Source organism: Arachis ipaensis, chromosome B09, assembly GCF_000816755.2.
Source record: "Arachis ipaensis cultivar K30076 chromosome B09, Araip1.1, whole genome shotgun sequence".
NCBI classification, from domain to species: domain Eukaryota; kingdom Viridiplantae; phylum Streptophyta; class Magnoliopsida; order Fabales; family Fabaceae; genus Arachis; species Arachis ipaensis.
Genome location: NC_029793.2, coordinates 42,125,802 through 42,131,066, shown reverse-complemented (window position 1 = coordinate 42,131,066; position 5,265 = coordinate 42,125,802). Strand labels below are relative to the sequence as shown.

The following is a 5,265-nucleotide window of genomic DNA, read 5'->3' as shown; positions in this document are numbered from 1 at the left end:
AAGTTGTTTTTGTATCAAATAAATAAATGAGTTAATACTCACATTGGTTTATAAAGTTACATTCACTCTTCGATCTCATTTCTAAAATTTCAATTTATTCAATTTAATTTTGCAACGTGGCATCTGCAACTTACATTAGTCCTTAATCCTTTTTTTTTTCCACAAAACTGTTAACAGAATGTTAAAATGAATTGACGATTATCACGCTAGATCAAATTGTCTAATGACTATTTGATGTGAAGAAATAACCCTTCACTATAAATTGTTACGACTGCCTACTCTTTATCCAAGTGAAAAGAAATACCGTTTATTATACTTCAATAATTAAAAATATAAAATTAATTGGTTTATTTTATTATTTTTTTATTTTTGATTAGTTTTTTATCAATTAATTTTTATTTTAAATTGAATTAATTTAATGACCAATTTTTGATTAATCAAATTAAATCGACCAATTTAGTCTAGTTATTAGAATTACGATGAGAGAAAGACTTGTTATTAGAATTACGATGAGAGAAAGACTTGTTAAGATGTTCTGGTAAACAAAATTTTACATGTATATAATGTAAAACAATTTAATACATATTATGATTAAAAAAAATAATATTTAAAAGTTTATATACTTATCCGATTAGTCTTCGTCTTGGGCATACTGTGAGAAATCAAAGTTTATATACAAATCCGATGTGTGTATAATGTAATATTATATAGTTTAGATATTTGATTGAAGTAATTTTGATAATTTGTTTTGAAATTTGATCAGTTAATTAGGAATGAGTACAAGATCATCACGAAGGTCCTTGTTAATAGGCTTCGTCCTCATCTTGCGGAGATTGTTGGCCCGCTTCAAGGAGGATTTATTTTGAGATGAGGAACTCCTGACAACATCATTATTGCTCAAGAAGTTCTCCACTTTATGAAGAAGACTAAATTAAAGAAAGGCACACTGACCTTTATGATTGATCTGGAGAAAGCTTATGACAGAATTGACTGGAGGTTTTTAGCTCATACCCTTAAGAGTTTTGGTTTTTCTATTCCTACAATTAATTTGATTATGAATTGTGTCACTGCTTCTTCCTTATCTATTCTTTGGAATGGGAATCGTCTGAATGGCTTTACTCCTAGTCGAGGTCTTAGACAAGGAGACCATATGTCACCCTATCTTTTTGTGTTGTGTATGGAATGATTGACATGCTTTATTAGTCATCAGGTTGATTTGGGCTTGTGGGAGCCGGTTGCTATTTCTAGAGGAGGACCAAGAATATCCCACTTAATGTTTGCGGATGACTTGCTTCTATTCTGTAAAGCTACAAAGTGACAAGTGCAAAATGTGATGTTGGTTTTAGAGACTTTTTGCAAAGCATCTGGGATGAAGATTAATGTGGAGAAGTCTAAAGCGCTTTACTCCAAGAATGTCTCTGCAACAAGGAAAGAGGTTTTCATTGGGGTATCCTCTATCAGATTTGTCCAGGACTTGGGCAGGTATCTTGGAGTTACCCTTAGCCATTCTAGGGTGACTCGTTCAGCTTTCAATGGTGTCCTGGATAAGATTCGGAGTAGGCTAGCAAGCTGGAAAGGGAATTTACTCAATCGGGCTGGTAGACTCTGCTTGGTTAATTCTGTTGTAGCCGCTATTCCCACGTACCAGATGCAGGTCTCTATTTTTCCCAAAGGAATCATTAGTAAATTGGAGTCTATGATGAGGAATTTTCTTTGGAAAGGACAAGTTGATGGAAGAGGATTGAATCTTGTTAGTTGGAAGGTACTGGTTACTCCAAAAAAATATGGAGGTTTGGAGATTAGAGATCCTTATTGTGTAAATATTGCTCTTCTTGGGAAGCTAGTTTGGACTTTTTTCCAGCAGCCAAATAAGCTATGGGTCCAATTGTTGGATGCCAAATACCGATCATCTATATATGACTATTTTAGTTATCCTAAGAACAAGGACTCTCCCATTTGGAGGTGTCTTTGCAAGGCTTGGAAAGTGTTGAAGGATGGGTTTGCTTGGTGTATTGGAGATTTGAACCAGAATTTTTGATTTTCTAGCTGGAGGAGAGAAGGACGGTTATCTAATGAGATGGATTATGTTCTCATTTTTTATTCGAATCTCCGGATACAGAATATTTGGTCGGTTGGTAGGTGGCATTTGGATACTCTTTATTCTCCTTTATCTCAAAATCTGAAAGGTAATATTCTCTCTTACAATCCAGATGAACAAGCAGGTCCGGAAGTGGGTTGGTATTGGTGTGGGTCGCCAAAGTCTATGACTCACGCAATGGTTACTTGTGGTTGTGTAAGCAGCTATTTGGTTGGGAGGAGCAGGAGAATTGGCTTTGGCTTTGGCATCAGCTTGTTCCGGAAAAGCATAAGTTTTTGGCTTGGTTGTGTCTTAAGGAGGCTCTTCCTACTGCAAGTTTTCACTTTAGAAGAGGGATGTCATCATCGGATAGGTGTCCAAGATGTCTTTCTAGCCAGGAATCGGTTTTACATTGTATTCGGGATTGTCCAAAAGCTCAGCTTGTTTGGCATAAGTTGGATATTTCTTGTCATCCTTTGGATTTGAAGAACTGGTTCTTGTATCATAGCAGAGAGCATCCGTTCAAGTTCTTTTCGGGACTTTGGTGGATATGGAGAGCAAGGAATAATGACATCTTTAATCCTCATGAAACTTGGCCTCCGAAAAAAGTGATTTGTCTGGCATTAACTTCAAAAAAAGGAGCTTAGGAATATTTTTGAATTACAACGTATGTCCCTTCTCTCTACTCTAAATGGTTTTTGGAATCCCCATCCATTGGTACTTTTAAGATTAATTGTGATGCTAGTTATTTTGGTTCGGGTGATAGTGTTGGTTTTGCTTGTGTTATTAGAGATTGTAATGGGAGTTGGCAAAGGGGGTGTTTGGGAATGATTGAGAGTAATAGTATTCTTCAAGGAGAATTATTTGCCATTTGGAGAGGATATCTCTTAGCTTGGGATGTGGGTCAACGAGATGTTATTTGTGAGACGGATTGTGTGGAAGCATTTAATCTTGTTACTCAAGATGGTTTTGGGTTTATTGATCCATTGGTACTCAAAATAAGAAATATCATGCATTGAAATTGGCGTGTTGACTTTCATTTGATTATGAGAGATGCAAACACGGTGGCAGATACTATGGCAAAGATGGCGATGAAGTTACAACTTTCACATGTGGAGCTTCTTTCACCTTGGGAGGAGTTTAAGAGTAGTCTTAAACGGGACTGTCCCTCTATTTAAGCAGTTCCTTATTTTGTTTATTTTATTTTTCTTTATTTAGTTTATTTCAGTCACCAAAAAAAGATTCAATTTATTCAAATTTTACGCCGTTAAAAATAGTTTGTATTGAGTTAGAGAAAGATTGTGATAATTAGATGATGAACAAACTTCGATATTTCTCCTCCATATAACCGTTACGTTCCTTGAGCTATTTAGTTTATTCTAAAGATCATATTTACTTTGACAATCAGGATCAGAGCATCCGTAATGGATAGATGTGGCAATGGATAGAAGAGGGTAGAGTTTCGTGGGTTGAGATTTTTATATAAATATAATTCGATCTATTTTATTTGTGGGTTGAAAATATCTTAATCCTAATCTTAATCCTACTCGCTCTTAACTTACAGGTACCCTCTATGGAAGACTTCCTGTCTTGTTGAACCTCCAGCGACGAATCCTATCAATTTCTGCGATTTGTCCCCAGTGTCAGATAGGAGAGGAATCGACTATGCACTGCTTATTCACTTGCAATAAGGCAAAAAAAGTATGGCTCAAAAGTCCATTTACATGTGTGATGATAGGAGAAGAGGAAGAGGAACTCTATCAGTGTTGGAGGAGAAAGAAAGCTTACCTATTAGGAAGTGGAGGTGACTAACAAAACTTGCTCTTGGTTGGAATTATGTGCTGGAATATTTGGAGAGCTCGAAACTGCTTGGTCTTTGAACATAAAGAAATTCCACCGGAAGAGACAGACCGAATTTCTCGAAGAATGTTGATGGAAGTGGTGACTATTTCCCTAATTTCCTTCTAGTGAAACGTTAGGGATTAAAGCCCCTTTTAGATCTTTTGTCCTTTTATTATACCCTTTCTAATTCTTCCTTTTATTATACCCTTTCTAATTCTTCCTTTTATTATGTTGCTTTATAACTCAGCACGGGAGTTGATTGGGAATTTTCCATTCTCTTTTTTTGTCCTACATGGACCTCTTGTATTCCTTGGATTATGAAATGAATACCACTTGACTTTAGAAAAAAACTTACAGGTACCCGATCCTATTCGCAGGTTATAAAAAAAAATACAACATTATTATATAACTTGATGATAATTTAAAATAGAACATAGGGGGGCACTTGCCCCCACTCCCATTTCAATTTTTTTTAAAAAATATACATATATAATATACCTTTATTTTAAATTTTAAATGATCTCACTACAAATAAACTGAAGAAAATCTCATGCCCTAAGCTGTTCAAGCTGTGATGTTGATGGTTTGATGAACGAAAAGGGATTAAGAGAGGGAGAAAGATAAGTTCTTCTCATTGTTGAAGAGAATGAATAATCTCCTTATAAAATATTTGTTGAGTTATTACACCTTATATACTATGTACTCTTTATGTATTCTCACTAAAAAATAATTACAATGATAAGCCTATTATTGATAAAGAAATAATCTAGGTAACACCCCCTGCAAGCTAGAATTGTGTAAATCTAACAATCCTACCTTGGAAACATTAGCAAGAAAAGGACCCGGTGGCAGAGCTTTGGTAAGAAAATTAGCAAGTTGATCTTTGGAACGAACTGGCATAAGATGAATGAGACCAGACAAATGCTTTTCACGAACAAGGTGGCAGTCCACTTCAATGTGTTTTGTTCTTTCATGAAAAATGGGATTATTGGCAATGTGAATGGCTGACTGGTTGTCACAGAATAGAGTGATAGACTTTTAAAGCGGCAAACTAATGAAATCCATTAAGAAAGATAACCAATTAGCTTCACAAGTGGCAATAGCAAGAGACCTATATTCAGCTTCTGTAGAGGACTTGGCAACTGTGGTTTTCTTCTTACTCTTCCAGCTAATGAGAGAGTTCCCAAGCATGAAGCAATAACCGAAAATGAAGCGACGAGTATCGGCACAGGTAGCCCAATCAGCATCGACAAATCCAGTGAGATGCAGATTAGAAGTAGAGGAGAAGAAGAGACCAGTTGTAGGTCGGCCTTTTAAATATTGGAGTACGCAAAAAGCATCCTGTA

The 5,265-nt window shown here is 35.8% G+C and overlaps 1 long non-coding RNA gene across 1 annotated transcript in view; it reads right to left on the bottom strand.

The window, feature by feature from the left end:
* Positions 1 to 4,948, bottom strand: part of LOC107617271 — a 20,038-nt gene extending 15,090 nt beyond the window's left edge. The window contains exon 1 of the long non-coding RNA XR_001614886.2: positions 4,457 to 4,948. This is a non-coding gene — a long non-coding RNA (uncharacterized LOC107617271). The remainder of the gene's footprint in view (positions 1 to 4,456) is intronic.